The sequence below is a fragment of the Macrobrachium nipponense genome, chromosome 17, assembly GCF_015104395.2.
Source record: "Macrobrachium nipponense isolate FS-2020 chromosome 17, ASM1510439v2, whole genome shotgun sequence".
NCBI classification, from domain to species: Eukaryota; Metazoa; Arthropoda; class Malacostraca; order Decapoda; family Palaemonidae; genus Macrobrachium; species Macrobrachium nipponense.
The window spans coordinates 89,393,602-89,414,744 of record NC_087210.1 but is presented as its reverse complement, the minus strand read 5'-3'; the positions used below and the strand labels follow the sequence as shown (position 1 = coordinate 89,414,744).

Genomic DNA, 21,143 nt, shown 5'->3' with positions numbered 1-21,143 from the left:
CAATAACATACATTTATTACAGGGACTTATATAACTTATACCTGACGGGAAAAATTAAAAAGTGATAAATATTATCCCAACCCTGAAGAAAGCATGAGCTCCACTTTTTATTTTTTGGAAACAGAATGAAAAACATTATCCGAATCCTGAAAAAAGCTTGAACTCCACATTTGAAAAGAGTTATCCCCACTTTTTGAAGCTCTGATAATACGAACGATGAAGCTTCCACGTCGAATGGAAAAAGTATGTAATTTGGAAATAAATTAGGTATTTTAAAATGCATGATATATCCAAGATTAAATTGAAAGGAAAGTCGACATTCATAATGGTAATTGAATAAAATAGAGATGATATAAGAGCGTAGGTAGTGTAAAGTTAGCAAATACCTTGTTGGCTTTAAATTTTACTATAATTAACCGGCTTCCAATTCAGGATAAAGCGTTAGTAGATAAAGGATGTCTGTAGTAGGAATTGAATCCGCATGTATGTATGTATGTATGTATGTATGTATGTATGTATGTATGTATGTATGTATGTATGTATGTATGTATATGTGCTTAATAATAACCACCGTGCCCTCTTAACTTCTCGAATTCTTCATACTTTCTGGATACGCTTATCACTACTAAGCCTTAGATCCAAGTGCAAGAATGCGAAGAAATTCTGATGTCCGGAGCAGGAATCAAACCCATATGTTTACATGTATGTATATGTACTGCAATGCCCTAGCAACTTCTCGAGTTCAGAAACTCTTTTTGTCACGTCCAAGCCTTGTATCCAAATGCAAAAATATGAGGTAATTCTGATGTCCATAGCAGGATTCAAACCCGTATGTATGTATGTATGTATATGCACTGATAGATCTTCGGCTAGCCGCTAGTAAGACGAGAAGAAGAGCTGGAGGAGGGATGGGGTTGGGGGTTGGGGGTGGGGGGGGGGGGTGAAAGTTGAGGTGCCAACTTCATCTCCTTGATTGGGTATGTCCCCAGGTAGCAAATATTACAGCTGCCTCGTCGATTGTTCCTCGAGTACCCTGACGCTCAAACCGGATAAAGTTTTTTATTTTTATTTATTTTTTTTTTAAATGGTCATGTTAGATATTTTGTTTGTTTTATACCCTGGATTGTGATTATTTTTTATGCGTTATTTTTTTCTTTATGACTCTCCTTTTGTGTTTTGAGTTATATAGTTTGGATTGTAATGGATCTGCCTATACAAATTTTGTATGTCAACCATCTCGTGTAACAAGTTAAATGCTACTTTCTAATTTATCAAGTTAAATGTTATTTTCTAATATATCAAGTTGAATGCTATTTTTTTTATTTAATAATTTAAATGTTATTTTTTAATTTATGAAGTTTAGTGATATATTCTCCTTTATCAAGTTAAGGTCTATCTTTTAATTTATGAAGTTAAATACTATTTTCTGATTATCAAGGAGAATGTCATTTTCTAGTTCTCTTTCGAGTAGAAAATTTAACATTTTTTCTTCCTCCTTCTGGCTCAGACCCTTATTTTTATTCTCAGTTTTCATGGCTAGGCGTATATGTTAAACATTTGACCATTTTGGGGGCATTTATCCTCCAAGTATTAAAGATATCGCCTACATTTCAAAATTTATATATTACAGAGAATTTTTTTTGTACTGCATTGATGTATTTCCCGAGTTATAGAGACGTATTTGGGTTTTCTGGCATTTTCGGCGTTTTCTAATTTTTGAACATGAATAATTCTTCGTTAAGTACAAAGAATTATCTTAAATTTAGCCAAATTACTTTAGTTTAGAGGAAGGGGGGACACTGTGCCTTTTAACGGAGACTATTCATACTCGATTTTCCTGTATACAACCACAACCTATATATATATATATATATATACATATATATATATATATATTATATTATATATATATATATTTATATATATATATATATATATATATATATATATATATATATAGATATATATTATATATATATATATATGAATATATATATATCTATATATATATATATATTATATATTAGATATCATATAATATATTATTATATATTAGACGATAATATTATATATTTAATATTAGAGAGAGAGAGAGAGAATATGTACAGGAAAATCGAGAATGGGTGTATGTGTATGCACACACACACACACACACACACACACACACACACACATATATATATATATATATATATTATATATATATATATATATATATATATATATGTATGTATGTATATATATATATGTGTGTGTGTGTGTGTGCTTGTTTATTTTACTCCGGTTTATTTGTTTCATTTTCATCGATTGTTATGTGATCTTGTTTGTATTTTGAACATTAATTCATGTTTCTGTATAGCTAATGGCCATAGGGGGAGGAGGGTACAATGACAAAACTAGTCGGGGGTTATGGCAACCTCCCTCCCCACCCCTTTTCCCCTCCCATTCTCCCCCCCCCCCTCCACAACTGTCTGTTTCTCTAACGGGTCTTCTTTAGTGTCCTCCTCCTCCTCCTCCTCCTCCCCCTGTTTCCTCTTCCTTCGCAGTCCTTACTCCTCCCACCCCCTCCCCTTCCTCTTATCCCCCCCCCCCAAATCCTGCACTCCTCCTCTTCCGAGAACAGGATCAGGAACCTGCCTTGATATGTTCACATCTGACGTATGTAAGTACCTCCCCCACCTCTCTCTCTCTCTCTCTCTCTCTCTCTCTCTCTCTCTCTCTCTCTCAAGCCATTACCTGATAAGCCGCAGTATTTTTACGGCAGAATATACGAATGCCCTCCCCCCCCCCACACACTTTTTTTTTTTTTAAACTTGAAAGGATTTGAAAAGGGTCAGTTGACAAGGCGGATGTGCGGGCGACCTCTCTGGAAAAAAAAAAAAAGTCTTTTTAAAAATCAGTCGTTTAAAAAGACACTTTTCTCCCTGCGTCAAGTCGCATCATCGTCAGCGGAACTCTGGCCGACTGTAGCAGCAGCAGAGAGAGAGAGAGAGAGAGAGAGAGAGAGAGAGAGAGAGCACAAATTAATGAAGATTTGCAAAGGAGTCTTCTTTGGTTTTTCGCTCGATGTTGTTGTTGTTGTTGTTGTCTGGGACCTTGGTCTTCTGGGGCTGGGGATGCTGGCTTGGGCTTGTCTACATCTTTCGCTGAATCTTTTGGAGGAGGGAGATTTTTTCACTTGACTAAGCTTAAAAAACGGCCCCACAGATGCATTTGGAGATACTGGTTGAAATAACCAACTCCTGGGTCTCAAGGTCTTTCGATGGAACGGCTCTCTCTGACATTGATGTTCTCATTTTGCATTGCGGGGGTCAAGGGTTCTCTCTCTCTCTCTCTCTCTCTCTCTCTCTCTCTAACAATTGATTGTTGTCATAGTCTCTGTTAACCTAGAAATGAATATATATATATATAATATATATATATATATATATATATATATATATATATTTAATATTAATACATTTTGATTTATTGTTATCTATTAATTAGTTTATCAACTTGTTTTTTTTTTCTTTTTGATAAGTGAGATCTCTTCTTTCTGTGTTTCCCTTTACGTTCTCTTACTTCCTAATGACACCCTAATTTTTTGGAAGCTTGAATTTCAGGTCAGTGGTCCTTATGGCGACCTTGTTCCATATAAATAGGGGTCATCTTCTGAATTAATTTAATAATTTTATTTTATTATTAATTTTATTATTATTATTATATTATTATTATTATTATTATTATTATTATTAATTATTATTATTCAGCGAAGAAAACCTTATCCATTGGAACAAGCCGACAAGGTCCATAGATTTGAAATTCAAGTTTGTCCGCTTTCTGTACATTTCCATTAAATTAGAAATAAGATATTTATTTAATTTTAATCATTTTCTCCAATGAAATTCGTGTTTCTGTTATGGAGTCAGTTATATGTAAAGATGTACTGGATTTGTTTATCTGTTGGAGCTCCTTCTAAAAGACTAAGGGCGAAAGATAGCTAAATAAAAAAAACTTCGCAGTCCAAGATCCAAGAGAGAGGATTAATCATTATAAATCATCATACATACAGTTACAATGTGAGATCAGATTGTATATTATTAGCGTTTGTAAAATATAGGCCAGCCCATTCGAGATGGCTGCTTCACTCCCTTGACTTCCTGCTGGTGTCTCTGTGTCTTTGGGATAGAGAGTTCGTTTGCTCTATGAGTGCCCGCATGATTAGGGTGATTATCCTTTGTCCGGAGAGAACGTTCTCTATAAATCAAAATAATTCATGATTTTTGGACTTAGGGCTTTCTTTGTTGCGTTAGCACAGTACTTTTATGTTCCCATTTTTTTTTTCTTTTTTATTTAAACATTTTTCTTATACTTGGGGATTCTTTATAGTTATATATGAGGATATTGTACCAGTTTGTTTAGTTATGTATGAAGATATTTTATCAGTAATTTTATAGTTATGTAAGTGGATATTTTATAAGTTTGTGTATTGATGTATGAGGATATTTTATCAGTTTGTTTAGTTATGTATGAGGCTATTTTATCAGGTTGTTTAGCTATGTATGAGGTTACTTTATCAGGTTGTTTATTGTTATGTATGAGGTTATTTTATCAGTTTGTTTAGTTATGTATAAAGATATTTTATATGTTTGCTTAGTTATGTATGAGGGTATTTTATCAATTCTTTTTACATTATTGCCAATTTATAGAAGTTGCCACTCATGGTTCTAAACTTTAATGTCTTTTTAGCAAATTTACCATTAAGGTAAATGACGTTTTGATGTATTACTCTTGTCGTTATTATTATTGTTTAACCATTTCCCTTCAGTTTCTGCTATTGTAGTTAATATTATTTAAGATGAAAGGAACCGTCGAAAGTTAATTCTCGATTCGTCAAGTTGTTTTTCCCGTTTTTGCGAAAAAACGGAGTTATATTTGCGATTGAGTTTAATAAGCATTTATTAATGAATGGTGGTTCAGTGGAGGGACTGTGGTTTTGACTTCAGTTGCTAGTAACTTCTCCTCTCTTCATCTCTCATATGTTATATTCTTCTTGTACTTAGTTTCCCTTAAGTTTAATTAGCTTTGATTTTAAAAGCAAAAAGTGCTCAATTCAGGCGCTGTACTATAGTTGCCAGAGGTCGCTATAACCTAGCAAAAGTTCTGTTTTTACGAATAGTTTTTAAAATCCCTCCTGCCTAAAGATTAATTGTACTTGCAGGTTATTATTATTATTATTATTATTATTATTATTATTATTATTATTATTATTATTATTATTATTATTATTATTATTATTGTTGTTGTAGATGGTGATCTCCGCTACAAAATCGTTAATACAGTATTTTCTCTAATTAGAGAAAATACAGTAATAATTAAGAAAATGCTGTATCAACGATTTTGTACTGGGGATCACCATCTACAATCCCGTTGTAGTCTCCGGATATATATTAAAATACTACCAGCATAAAATATCATTATTATTATTATTTTTTTTTTTTTTTTTTTTTTTTTTTTTGCTCTATCACAGTCCTCCAATTCGACTGGGTGGTATTTATAGTTTGGGGTTCCGGGTTGCATCCTGCCTCCTTAGGAGTCCATCACTTTTCTTACTATGTGTGCCGTTTCTAGGATCACACTCTTCTGCATGAGTCCTGGAGCTACTTCAGCCTCTAGTTTTTCCAGATTCCTTTTCAAGGATCTTGGGATCGTGCCTAGTGCTCCTATGATTATGGGTACGATTTCCACTGGCATATCCCATATCCTTCTTATTTCTATTTTCAGATCTTGATACTTATCCATTTTTTCCCTCTCTTTCTCTTCAACTCTGGTGTCCTATGGTATTGCGACATCAATGAGTGATACTTTCTTCTTGACTTTGTCAATCAACGTCACGTCTGGTCTGTTTGCACGTATCACCCTATCCGTTCTGATACCATAGTCCCGAAGGATCTTTGCGTGATCGTTTTCTATCACTCCCTCAGGTTGGTACTCGTACCACTTATTACTGCAAGGTAGCTGATGTTTCTTGCACAGGCTCCAGTGGAGGGCTTTTGCCAATGAATCATGCCTCTTTTTGTACTGGTTCTGTGCAAGTGCCGGGCATTCGCTTGCTATGTGGTATATGGTTTCATTTTTCGTATTGCATTTCCTACATATGGGAGAGATGTTATTTCCGTCTATCGTTCTTTGAACATATCTGGTTCTTAGGGCCTGATCTTGTGCCGCTGTTATCATTCCTTCAGTTTCCTTCTTTAGCTCTCCCCTCTGTAGCCATTGCCATGTGTCATCGCTGGCTAGATCTTTAGTCTGTCTCATGTATTGTCCGTGCATTGGTTTGTTGTGCCAGTCCTCTGTTCTGTCTGTCATTCTCCTGTCTCTGTATATTTCTGGGTCTTCGTCTACGTTTATTAGTCCTTCTTCCCATGCACTCTTTAGCCACTCGTCTTCACTGGTTTTCAGATATTGCCCCAGTGCTCTGTTCTTGATGTTGACGCAGTCCTCTATACTTAGTAGTCCCCTCCCTCCTTCCTTTCGTGTTATGTATAGTCTGTCCGTATTTGCTCTTGGGTGTAGTGCTTTGTGTATTGTCATATGTTTCCTGGTTTTCTGATCTATGCTGCGGAGTTCTTATTATTATTATTATTATCTGACTAATTTCTTTTAGTTGTAGTTGACTGTAACTTTGGCAAAATCATTCAGTGAAGTTAAGAGATCGTTAATCGATTATCAACACCGAACGTTGGACCGAAAGCCACCGGTCCCCTTGTGGCCCACACCTTAAATGGAAACAGTTAACTAGGTTAATATTTTTTTTCCATAAACCTCGTGGATCGTAATCGTGTCCATGTCACCACTTACCTATGCTCCTCCTCCTCCTCCTCCTCCTCCTCCTCCTCCTCCTCCTCCTCCTCCTCCTCCTCCTCGTCCTGCTCCTCCTCCTCCCCTAGCCTCGTCCCTAATAACCCAGGGCTGTTGTGACTCGGTCTAATCGGTAGCATAGTCCAGGTCGTTTCAGATAAACGTATCTGCACAGGAATGAGGATTTAAAGAACGGTTGGTCAGAGCTCTTCGAAAGAGACTGGTTCCTTTTAATTTTTTTTCACGCCTCTGATAGTTCCTACTTTGATGATTATATTTTTTTTTCCTTTTTTATCGGTCATCTTTCGTCCAGTTTGATGGTCTCAATTTGTTCTATCAGTTTCAGTTATTTTTACATCCGTTGTTTTCTTTGAGTATCTGGTTTCGTTCTGTGGTTGTTGGTCCCAGCACGATTGTCTAGAATGCTGCGTTTTGAGAAATAGTAAAAACCTCTCTCTCTCTCTCTCTCTCTCTCTCTCTCTCTCTCTCTCTCTCTCTCTCTCTCTCTCAGTCGGGATGTCACCTTAGTTAACGGAGGTGCTGATAAAACGTAACGGGAACTCCGATCACCTTATAGCGTGCGATGCAATACGCTGATAATCTCACAGCGTTCTGCAGCTTCCTCCAACTTGGTTGGTATTCACGTGAAGTAGTATTGTTCTCTCCCCTCCCCCCCTCTTTTTTTTTTTTTTTTTTTTTTTTTTTTTTTTTTCATTTTTAATTATTCCGGTTTTGGTGTGTTTACGAGTATTACGGTAAAGGGTAGTTTTCGGTTAGGGGGTCAAATCAATTTGTGGTTAGATAAGGTATGGAAATAGTAGAGGGGAAATAGCACTTTATGAAGTACCCTTTTTGACCTTTTTAAATATTTTCATTTTGGCGTGTGTATCACGGTACTGGTAGCTTTATGCATATTTTATATATATATTTAATGTATATTTTATATATGTATTATTTTGTAGTACAATTATTAAAATAAATTTTATATATATATATATTATAATATATATATATATAGATAGATATATAAATATATATCTATCTATATATATATATATATATATATATATATATATATATATATATATATATATATATATATCTATATATATATATATATATATATATTTATATGTATATATATACACATATATATTTTATATATTATACCTATACCGTATATATATATATATATAGATATATTATATATATATATATCTATCTATCTATATATCTATATCTATATATATAGGTATATAGATATATAGATATATACTATATATATATATATATATATATTGTCTTCGTGATGTCATAAGATGTTATTACGTAGTAAATACTATATATATATATATATATATATATATATATATTACGTAAATAATATCTAATGACATCACGAGTACAAGAATAGTTCTTCCTCACCTATGAACAAAGTTAAGGGGAGGGCGGGGGAGTGGCTAGCTGGCCGGCCTGTGGGAAAGAGTTGATATTAATTTCATTCCAAGGGCAGCGAGCATAATAATAATAAAAAAGACGATTTCGTAGTCTCCGTAATCGAGCGCATTTGATTGACGCGGTTATTCTCTCTATCTTTATTTCTAGCCCCTTTATTCATTAAGTGTCGCCGTTATCGGCCGAGTTTTTTATTTCTTATTTTTTTTATTTATTTTATCGCCTTCATTATCTTTATCGAAGCTTCGTTTGGGGTTTTATTATTGTCTGTACCCGTTTGCCGCGGGCAGCTTTCTAGCCCTTGCGACAGTTATACTCGACGATGCCCTAAATTTCTTTATCGTCCACTTTGGTTTATTGGTCTCTCTCTCTCTCTCTCTCTCTCTCTCTCTCTCTCTCTCTCTCTCTCTCAACGTTCGTGCGTTGGAACTGTATGACCACATTTGAGTGAGGAAAAGTATAGGATATTTAGCTTAGATTCTAGAAGCTCTCTCTCTCTCTCTCTCTCTCTCTCTCTCTCTCTCTCTCTCTCTCTCTCCACATTAGTGTTCCATGGAATTGAATGGTCTCGTATAAGTGAGGAAAAGTATATAGCATATTTAGCATAGATTTTAGAAGCTTTGTCTCTCTCTCTCTCTCTCTCTCATGAGAACAGATAAACACAATGTAACGCATGTGTGCTTTAACGGATGTTTGAAATAATAATAGTGATGCACGTTGAAATGGGTAAATAAACAAACAATAGTAATTCATTCGGAACACATGTCATGGCCACTCAGTTATAAATATGCAAATTCTTAAAGGTTGAAATATCGCTTTGTTCAACCTGATAGACGAAATGGTTTCTGTGACGACGAATAATTAGGAAAAAGGAAAAACACTGACTAGGTGCAAAGCAGAGTGGTTGTGTAAGTTCGTATTTTGCATCAGGCAAAAATATTGATTACTATAAACTTTGTACACCTGTATATGCACCTGTTACTGGCAGGTCAGTGCCTGAAAGCAAAAATCGGCTTAAGAATGTAAGGTGCTTGGTATTTTCCTATGGCTAATTATTATATTCATAGGTTTATATCTATCGTGTATTAATACTGCATGAGAGAGCTGGTTGTTATCACTGATAGGTTAAATTGTCCTGTTTATAGTATAAGAAGATTAGACGATTAAAAAACCGGAAAAATAAAATTGAAAAAGGACACCATAAAAAGTCTTCCATAACGAAAATGTTACTCTCAACTCAAAGGAGAAGATAAGAGTTTCCTGTCTCAAAATAGGTCTGCTTATCCGTGGGAAAGTTTTACTATATAATCTCTTAACTGTCAAACCATATGTTATATTTCCATTCGTGGAGCGACGATCACTCTTCACTTTTACTGTAAGCAGAATGCTCATATGAGATGGAGGAGTCACTCTTGCTTTATCGTTTAATTTGAACTAATATTTAAGGTCATTGACCCTTTTAAACATGGCAGTCGTGTAATAACTAATTTCTCTACGTCCACACGCTGTCTTGTTAAACAGTATCAAAAGAGTTATTAACTTTCCAGTTAATTTTACTTTCCTATAAAAGTGAAGTTAGACTATATAAGTGAAGTTCGACTATAAATTGGGACAAAGTGGATTAGTATTTCGGATTTTTGTTTTTGAAGTTTTTCATCAAGAAAATTATCGAAAACCCTTGTCTAACATTTTGAACTATCTGTGTAACATATGACACATATTCATCCTTAGATTCAACTTTTACAAATCCCCTTGGGTCACACAAAAAATCCATTATTACCTATTTTGAGCCCACTCAAAATACTTACGAATTAGTATTACTATGAAAGAAATGCACTTATTTTCCCATCTGGAAGTTGGCTGATTGATCGATTATTTAACTTTTACAAATTCCCTTGCGTTAGAAAAAAAAATAACACTAATACCTGTCTTGATCCCTCTTAGAATACTTATGAATGAGAATTGCCGGAATGAAATACACGTATATTCTCATCTGGAAATTGGTTGACTGATCGAATAATTTTACAAATTCCCTTGCGTCACTAAGGAAAGCAAAATAGAAAAAAGACATCATTATTACCTATCTGGATCCCTCTCAGGATACTTGTTGCAAATTTACCTGCTTGACAAAAGAAAAAAAATTCTGCCACGAATGAGATGCACGTATTTTCTCATCTGACTGATCGAATAACTTTACAAATTCCCTTGCGTCGCTAAGAAAAGAAAAAGAGAAAAATACATCATTACCTATTTAGATCACTTCCAGGATACTTGTTACAAATTCACCTGCGTCACTAAAAAATAGATAAATAAATAAGAAATAATGGCATTTTCACCTATCTTGGTCCCTCTCAGAATACCTACATTTTATAAATGCGGATTGTATTCGAAGTAGGCGTAACCAAGAACGGACTGACTGGCATGATTCGGACCCCGCTCCCTGTATAGACTGGACGCTGGCTGAATAGGCCACCCTTTGATATCAAAGCCGATTGATCTTGCTCGGGTCCAGTTATCTTTTATAGCATTTCCAGAGCGGGATTCTCAGTTGCCTACGAGGGCTTTACGGAAGCCCTCTCTCTCTCTCTCTCTCTCTCTCTTTCGTTGAGATTTTGCCGTTTCTGATTTTACTGCAGATTAATTTAGCCTTGATATTTATTCATTTGCAATGTTACAATGATTTACTCTACCCCCCACCTCTCTCTCTCTCTCTCTCTCTCTCTCTCTCTCTCTCTCTCTCTCTTAGATGTATGTATATGAGAGAGAGAGAGAGAGAGAGAGAGAGAGAGAGAGAGAGAGAGAGAGGGTTAGGGTAGTAAACCATTGTAACACTTCAAATGGATATATAGTATATACATAGTACTTGATGTGCTAATATTTGGTTGTATAATATAATAATAATAATAATAATAATAATAATAATAATAATAATAATAATAATAATAATAGCAGCTCTGCCATGTCTGTTATTTCCATATTCATTTGCGTTTTTGTGTTGGGGTAGGATAAGGGAGGGGGGAGAATGAGGGGGAGGGGGAAGGGGAGAGGGGTAGCCAAGTTCGTAAGGTCCATTGCTGTGTTCTAAGCGGCGCATGTGTAGGCCACTAAACTACTATATCACACCACAGGACTCCTACAAGTCCCAGACTTCGATTCCTCCCCCCTCCCTCCCACCCCCTTCCTTCTCCCAATCCTGGACCGACCTCCTTTCCCCTCTCCCCCTCCCCCTCCCTCTCAACCCCTCCTCCTCCCTCTCTCCCCTCCCCTCCTCCTCCCTCTCCCACGCCTCTCCCCTCATCAGGCATTCGAGAAATGGTTCCCTCTTGATTATCGGTGCAGCGCCATTTCTTTGATTTACCTGCTGCGTGCATTCTCTCTCTCTCTCTCTCTCTCTCTCTCTCTCTTCTGGAGTTAGAATTTCGATAGTTATTTTGTAGATTTGAATTACATATAGCTCCTGTATTCATGTTTGCCATACCCGCATACAGACAAGCATACATACATACATACATTTACACATAAACACATACGTACATACATTTCATATATATATATATATATATATATATATATATATATATATGTATGTATGCATGTATATTATATATATATATATATATATATATATATATATATATATCATATACATGCATACATACTATATATATATATATATATATATACTATATATATACTATCATCATACATCATACATACATACATCATACATACATAAGGAGAGTAATCTTGAGACGGGAAATGTATTGCAAAGAATACTTTGAATTTATTATTATTATTTATTATTTATTATTATTATTATTATTATTATTATTATTATTATTGAATAATAATAATAATCATGATATTAAAAACGCTTTTTTCAGCTTGAAACGTGAAAATTTTCTTGCATATTTGGTTTGATGGCAGTAGTAAGAATAATAATAATATAGTGATAAAAAAGGTGTCTAATTTTCTCAGGTTTGTGACAAATTATAGTAAAATATAAAGGAGACAGTCTGTGTTTTTATTGTTATTATTTGTCACCATTGTCATGTGAAATTATAGGACTTTAAAAAAAAAATTTAATTAGTGAGGAATTATGTCCCCACGTCTCAAAGTTTTGTATGAAGTCCATCGTAAAGTATTTATATAGTTTTCTAATCTATCATTTGTTTCATTATTTTATGAGATGGATTAGTTTGTCAGGACAATCGTCTGATTAATTTTTCCCATTAAAAAATCGTGAAGGTCTCGAATATCCTCTGATAATCATTTCTTCTGCAAATGTCAGCGAAATCAGGAACTTTCTATAAGGAGTTGTCCAAGACAGACAATATTCTGTCCCTCAATAAAAAATAATAAATGAATAAATAAAACTCCTAAGAACCCAAGCAAGCCATTTTTACTTCAGTTGTCAACGAATTCGTGAACTGTTTTAAGGAGTTCACCAAGAAAGTCGTAAGACTGTTCAGTAATAAAAAATAAAAAGATAAAAATCGTATGAACCCAAAGAAACCCTTTTTACTTCAATTGTCAACGAATTCGTGAACTGTTTTAAGGAGTTAACCAAGCATAAGACCCATTGTCCTTCAGTACACACACAATAACACACACACACCACACCACCCACACACCCACAAACAAAAACCCACACACAACACACCACACACTACACACCACACACACACACACACAAAAGCAAAAGATTCGTAAGAACCCACTCGTGAAAAGTCATGAGAGTTTTCCAAGAGTCATAAAACAAACCCTTTTTTTGTTGTTTTAGTCATAAGAGGAAATATGTTTTCATGAAAAGTCGTGAGGTATCATTTTTCATGAAGAGTCATGATAAGTCTCCCTTTTTTTATATATTCCCCGTCGTGTATCTTAAGGAAAGGTAACTCACAGTCTCATGTTCAAGAATTACAAACGTCTTTCGCTGTGAGAACCACATGCGATGCCCCGACGGTCTCACTTATTAGGAATGACACCTTCGTAAGTCATCGAAAGGACGAAATTCATATCCTTTAGGGTCAGTGATGCGTAAGAATATATATAAGAAATATATATATAATATATATATAATATATAGTATATAATATATATATATATATAGAATATATATATATATATTATATATATCTATATATATATTATTATATTATTATATATATATATATATATTATATATATATTTAATATATATATATTAGAATATGATTTCAGAAGAATGTATTCGCTCATTACTGCTCGAAGGAAGCTGTGAGGTTTTCGAAAAATTCAAAGACAATAGCTGTGTTTATTATTAAAAACAAAGGTTGTTATTGCGCTAATATGCCTGGGTCTCAAATAACTCATTTATTTCAAGAAACTCAACCTGGTAAGCTTTGGTGTTCGGTTGACAACTGTCAAATTAATGGGACAGTTCTTATATAGCTACCCCAAAGGGTTCTAACCCGGTATGTATCTACCTTTGCAAAGGCGTGTTTACTACAAGCCCGTTGGGGATTACCGTAAAAACGTAAACAAAAGACTGTAGATACCACAAAGATAATGATCCACCCAAGAAATATAAGTCGTAGATAACGGACCTCGAAAACCCTTGGGAGTCACTATCTATGAAAGATTCAATTGATAAATTGAATTAAAGGAGTTTCAGTGTTTAATGACGCACAGAAGTAACGACATATTAACCGAAAATGTGTAAGGCTTGTGAATGTAGTTCGTGTATGTGGTATTACACATTATCTGTAGTTCGTATATGTATCCATAATGCTGCTTGTATCCTTAATGCTGGAGGTGAAAGCCGTTGTGTTTTCAGTTTTCTTACTTGTTGAATATTCAGAATTATATTTTTGAGGAATATTTTCTTGATATTCGTCCTTATCAGCACCGTCAATATTAATTTAGCGGCAATTTTATCGTAGTTGCAGATATGCTATTTAATTCCCATAAGGAGGTTGTGCCGTCAGTGCGCCTCATGCGGTTCACCGTAGGCATTCCTTGAGATTCTTTGCATCGTTCCATAGGCCCCTAGCTGCAACCCCTTTCATTCCTTTTACTGTACCTCCGTTCATAATCTCTCTCCTCCATCTTACTTTCCTTAACTCTCTCCTGATAATAATTCATATCGCAACTGCTATGTTTTCCTCATGTTGCACCTTTCATACTTTTTTACTGTCCGTTTCCCTTTCAGTGCTGAATGACCTCATAGATCCCGGCGCTTGGTCCTTGGCCTATATTATGTATTCTAATCCATGCTATTTAATATACAGTTATCGCAGCTTCCATGATTTTATTCAGTATTTTACGTCATTCTTGGTATATTGAAAAACGTAACTCATTTCTCTTACTGTAGTTCCTTGTTAACTTCGGATTTTTATGTAGGCTGGCTTTTAAAGTACTTGGTAAATAACAAGCCTTAATTATTATTATTATTATTTTTTTGGGTACAGGAATTATACTGCGCATAACTGTATAAAAAGGTTATTGGTGAAAGTGGTAATCCCCCTTTATGTCTAAATACATCTGAACATCATGTAGCATTTCAGATTCCACCCCTCTGAGACTCTTCCACATAATCTAATGAGTTTCTGCAATTTCCCTTCGAAATATATGCATAGGTGAAGAGATATTATGCACATGCACGAACTCATATAACCAAAGATTTTCCCTTTGCGGTTTTTCCGTGAAGTCCTGAATTCTCGCTCTCTCATAACGGAGAAACTTATAGGACTGGGAAATTAAGTACCTCTCTGAAGCGCTCTTTCTGAGGTCACAAATGGATGATACAGTGCTTGCTGGAGAGAACACAGATATTATAAATTTCTCCTTTCTTTCCTCTCGGGTTGGGAACGGGGGCTGGGACGTGGGGGCGGTGTGTGTGAGTGAGTGGCCCCCCAGAGTCGAAAAAGGTCCTGCATATTTTTTCGACTTAGGGTCGTCATATTTTACCGCCAAAAAAGTACAGAATGCGATTACGGGATTATATGAAATGTATTAGACTCACGACAGACCTCGTGCAGTGAACTTTAATATATATATATATATATATATATATATATATATATATATATATATATATACTGTGTGAGGAGCGGGCCAGTTGGTTGATCTCTCTCTCTCTCTCTCTCTCTCTCTCTCTCTCTCTCTCTCTCTCTCTCTCTCTCTCTCTATAAAACTGGAACTCGCGAACAATAATTTTGTTGATCGTGCACGACAGTTTGATATTCGATTGTTCACTGCCTGATGTATGATAATGCGATGAATCTGAAGGGTCGTATTACAGCGCAGTATCAATTACGCATTTGTAGTGTATTTTATGCGGGGGAGGATTTCGAGAATCGACCCTGGGCAGGAATTTACGAGTCAGAAATTCATGTTGCCGGGGCAGATTGACTGCGATCGCTTTGAGGCGGGTTCGGAGAGCTTGGCTGGGTCTCCCAACCGCCACAAAGGATAAGTTAGAAGAAAAGTGAATATTAAAAGAAAAAGAGAAAAAAAAACTTCTACTCATAAAGGTTGAATATCCAGTGATTTAATCAGAATTAAGCTGATTTGAGAGGAGAGAGAGAGAGCGAGAGAGAGAGGGAGAGAGAGAGAGAGAGGGTGTGTGAGAGCTTGATCGTTGAAGGAATAAATTGAAAAAATTGTGAAACCTTTATCCGCTAGAATTAACAAAAGAAATTAAATTAATTTCATGTTTCTGCAGTAAATTTTCGAAGGACGGCCCATTGAGGTGGAAAAATCCACTGGGTAGATAATAAAAAAAAAACGTTAAAAATATTTTACATTAAATGTCCATAATTGTAATGAATAGGAGTGTGGAAAGCATGATTACTGATGCACGAATATACTATATACTGTATATATTATATAATATATATATAATATTATATATATTAATATATTATATATATATATATATATATATATATATATATATATATGTATATATATATATGCATGAATATTTATATATCAGGGTGATATATATCTTCGTTGTTTTAATAATTGTTTCCAGTATTAAATCAATCGGCTCATCCATTTTTATGTTGATGGTAAAAAATGAAAAAAACCAGTGAGAGCAAGGCCAATGTCCCTTCTCCCAGCTAAGAGATTTCCAAGGGAAAATATCTCCGGATGAATTACGGTTTGTAGTTCAGAGCTATCATTCTTTGCAATGCCATTCGATGCCAGTGGATTTTTCACAGGTTCTCCGTTTGTGCAGATGAAAATTCCGTTTGCTTCTGAAAAGGGAAACGGAGACAATTCTTTTAGGAAGTAAAAAAGTGCAGAGGATATTTTCCTTGAAACGGAAAGATTGTCACTCACGGGTCGAATTATAGAGCTCGTTGTTTTTCGTAATAATTACTGAACCCTCGAATGTAGTGCAAAACATGGCTGTCTAATGTATTTCATGAAGGGTACATTTCATTCGATAAAAGAATAGTTGAACAGTTATCTTGTAAAGAATAAGCAATTAGCATACAGATAACATAGAGAGAGAGAGAGAGAGAGAGAGAGAGAGAGAGAGAGAGAGAGAGACACGTTGGCGGCATTGTGGTGGTGTCTGTGTTAATATTTGGGGGTGTTGAAGGAGGCAGTGGGCCTCGGGTCTTGGATTTTAAAGATGGAGGGGCTCTGAAAGTGGAAGGGGAAGAGGGAGGGAGGGAGGTGGAGGGTTGAGGGATGCTGAGAAGGAAGGGGGGACCTCTCTCTCTCTCTCTCTCTCTCTCTCTCTCTCTCTCTCTCTCTGGCAGCTGATGATGTTGGAGGGTACAGAGTCTGAAAAAAGTGTATACGTGTCTGGACCCCCTACCTGTAATGGCATGCGGCCGCCTGATTGGCAACTGATGCTAAATGTTACATACGGCCAGCTGTCATTACACTGGGGTTTGTTTGGGGCTCCCCCCTTCTTCTCCCTTCCCCCCGTCCCTTCCCAAATACATCCCGGTGTTATCTGCGTCTGTTATCTCTCGCCGGAGTGATTATCGGGTGATGTGTGTGAAAGGCAGCCCCGATAAATATATATGGCTGCGCGCCTATGCACAGATGCGAAGATAATGAGATGAATGCGATAATAAATGGAGAGACGAAAAAAGGGTAAAGTAAGATAAGTAGAGTCGATAATCATCTTAAGAGCGTTCTCTTAGGGGGTCCTGAGTCGGAGGAGGGAGGGAGGGATTCAGAAGATTGGTGTGGGGAGAGGTCCTAGCGAGAGAGAGAGAGAGAGAGAGAGAGAGAGGCGGGGATGTTAGGTCGGAAGGCCATTGGGTAGGGGAAGGGGGGCATATACCTCCTTGGGGTCGCTGGACGACGAGGGAGGTGCCGATTGGAGAGCAGCAGAAGAGAGACTGGCCGCGGGAAGGAAGATAGGGTGAAGGAGTAGGAATAGACAGGACTTGCGCTTTTGACGTAGGATATTTCCAAAGGATATTTCCAAAGGAGACAGTGAGGGCACTTTGGTAAAATAGGAAGGAAAGAATTACTTCCTTCGCAGTTTCTGGATCTCCAATGACTTCCACGGCAGCTTCTGGATCTCCAATGATTCCTCCAAAGCTTCTGGGTCTCCAATTATTCCTCCAAAGCTTCTGGGTTTCCAATTATTCCTTCAAAGCTTCTGGGTTTCCAATTATTCCTCCAAAGCTTCTGGGTTTCCAATTATTCCTCCAAAGCTTCTGGGTTTCCAATTATTCCTTCAAAGCTTCTGGGTCTCCAATTATTCCTCCAAAGCTTCTGGGTCTCCAATTATTCCTCCAAAGCTTCTGGGTCTCCAATTATTCCTCCAAAGCTTCTGGGTTTCCAATTATTCCTTCAAAGCTTCTGGGTCTCAAAGGATTCGTCCAAAGCTTCTGGGTCTCAAAGGATTCCTCCAAAGTTTCTGGATCCCAAATGACTCCCTTTGGAGCTTCTGGATCTGCAGTGTCTTCCTCGGTAGTTTCTGGATTTCAAGAAGCCAGGCGTTGAGAGGCAGCATCAGGCAGGTTACAGGTCCTGAGAATGTTACCTAGGAGAACCACTACCGGAGTGACGGCTGCTGTTTTGTTGAGCTCTTATTATCCCTGGAGCATCTCCTGTCTACTGCTACTGGTCTTGAGTATGCGACGATGCTCCTCCGATGACTCAGCTCACACCCAGGAAGGCTCTCTCTCTCTCTCTCTCTCTCTCTCTCTCTCTCTCTCTCTCTCCTCTCTCTCTCTCATACAGAAACTTTTGAGCTGCGTTATTCTATATTGGAGAAGGTAGAATAACTCTCTCCTCTCTCTCTCTCTCTCTCTCTCTCTCTCTCTCTCTCTCTCTCATACAAACTTTTGAGCCGCACTATTCTATGTTGGAAAAGGTAGAATTACATTCTCTCTCTCTCTCTCTCTCTCTCTCTCTTTTCCATTTAATATTTTTGGCTGATGTATTTAGCAACATTATCTCCTCCGACGTATTTCCTTTTTTTTTTTTTTTTTTTTTTTTTTACCTTTTTCCCAACTTTACCATTTTTCAAAATTCCTTTCGGTAATTATGTTCCTTTTCGGTTTCTCTCCACTTCCATTTTTCCCAACGCTATTTTAATGTTTTTCTTTGTCCCTCATATTTTAAGTTTCTTTTCCTGTACTTTTCGGTTCTGCAACAATTTTTTTTTTCATCGGTCTTTTTTGCCAGTCTTCATTTTTTATTTAATTTTTTTTATTTTTTGTTTTAAGTTTAAAGTTAGATAGTGTTCAAGGCCACTGTATTGAATTTTACCTATTTTACTGTCATTAGCTATACATTCCTCATTTTCAGGGATAATTTATTTTAAAACCATAGCACTTCACCCACACATACTTGAATGACATAACAATTCGTGATAAAGTATTCATTATTTAATACACTTGCTCGTTATTATTGTCCAGTAAAGCGGTACTCACAATGCTTATATGATTTTTGCAAAATATATCCTTGGATGAATTTCGCGCCAGAAAGTAACTGAATTTGCGTCATCCGTGAAAGCCCGGTATTCGTCTGTACCAAACTCCACCTGTAAAATCCCCCCTAGGCATTACTTGAGGTTCTTTACAGCGTCCCTTCGTCCCTAGCTGCGACCTCTTTCATTCCTTTTACTGTGCATCTGTTCATATTCTCATTCTTCCATCTTACTTTCCACAGGCTCCTAACAATTGATTCACAGTGCAACTGCTTTGAGGTTTTTTTCCTGTTACTCCTTTCAAACCGTCTCACTGTCAATATCAGGTTCAGCGCTGAATGATCGATAGGTCCCAGTTGTAAAATCTTGTACTGAAATCTGACGTCGAGCTTCTTTCTTTAGTTTAAAACTCGTTGCAATACCCAAAGAAAATTCTTAGTTTTAAGGTTAAGGTCTCTCGTATAAAAATTTCCACGCATACATTCTGTCTTACAAGTCATTGTGTTTCCTTTTTTTTTATTCCTTCCCTTTAACTTCCAAGGAAGGTTTAAAATGTTTAAAAGGAACCTGACTTCGTAATCAACGCAACATGGAACCTCTTATGAGGCGCCAGTTGATGATAATCAAACAATCAGTCTTATGTATACCTACTTAGCGTCGCATGTAGTGCTGATGCCAATTTACCGAGGTTAAAAATTTAGATATTTTGCCATGTATAGATCACTGATTTTAAACAGACTGATGTGGCTGCTGCAATGGTCACCGTTTGAACGTCTGTCTTAATTATAACCGATCTCTAATAGCTGATGAATAGAAGTTTATCTCTTGAATAATAACAAGGCGTGATCCGACCTCCAGCTTACTCAGGGCGCGTGCGAAGATCTACGTTCAAATGGAGCGTTGTTTCACCAACGAAAAAAAAAAATACGCCACATTTTATTAGAAATAAGTCTTCTGTACTGTTTCACATGCGCATTATTTATTTCTTACACTTTCATTCTAATGAATAAATCATAAATGCCCTATCGTAAAATTTCTGTATTTTTGACTCAACGCGAAACGCCTTTTTCAGACCTTTTTAGGCTCATCCATAGGTCTTTCCTGCCACCCCCGCCCGCCTCACAACAACAACCACAATAATTAAAATAATAACTTCAGCCATGTAAGTGGCATGTAAGAAAAGGATTATAGTATTTGGAAAAATCGGAGCTCTCCTTTTAAGAACGTTTGAAAGATAAATTAATGACTAATCATTCAATATTAGGTGTTATCCGACAAAGCAAATATATATAAGAAAATTTTCAGATCAAAAACAAAATTCAGCTAAACCATCTCTGGAACATTTTTCGATAGCTTAAATATGATTTTATTTAGTGAATTGGTCTCACACCTAAACGTAAAGAAAAAAAAAAAGATACTTTTCTAGTGCAATGCTATACTTTATTTTTCTATTCTATGAAAATCTCTCAGCTCAACGTAAAAAATTGGTTTCTAGATAGATATTACAGCGTATATTTCCGTGCTTATCTCACAGCTCAGTGTAAAAAGGTTTCTCGTTAGATATTACACCTTTGATTTCTGTTTTTATCTCACAGCCAAACGTAAAAATAAAAATAAAAATGTTTCTGATGATTAAATACTAAAGAATTTATTTCTGGGCTTATCTCACAGCCAAGCGTAAAAAATAAGTTTCTTATTAGATACTAAAGAGTTTAAATTCTGTGCTTATCTCACAGCCAAAAGTAAATAATAAGAGTTTCTGATTAAATACTAAAGAGTTTAAATTCTGTGCTTATCTCACAGCCAAACGTAAAAGTTAGAGTTTCTGATGAAATAATGAAGAGTTTATTTCTGTGCTTATCTCCTCAGCCAAACGTAAAAGTTAGAGTTTCTGATGAAATAATGAAGAGTTTATTTCTGTGCTTATCTCCTCAGCCACGTAATGAGG

At 36.0% G+C, this 21,143-nt stretch overlaps 1 protein-coding gene across 3 annotated transcripts in view; it reads left to right on the top strand.

Moving 5' to 3' along the window:
* Window positions 1-21,143, top strand: part of LOC135196462 (F-box/LRR-repeat protein 7-like) — a 409,207-nt gene that overhangs the window by 163,472 nt on the left and 224,592 nt on the right. The gene's annotated exons all lie outside the window — the stretch shown is intronic.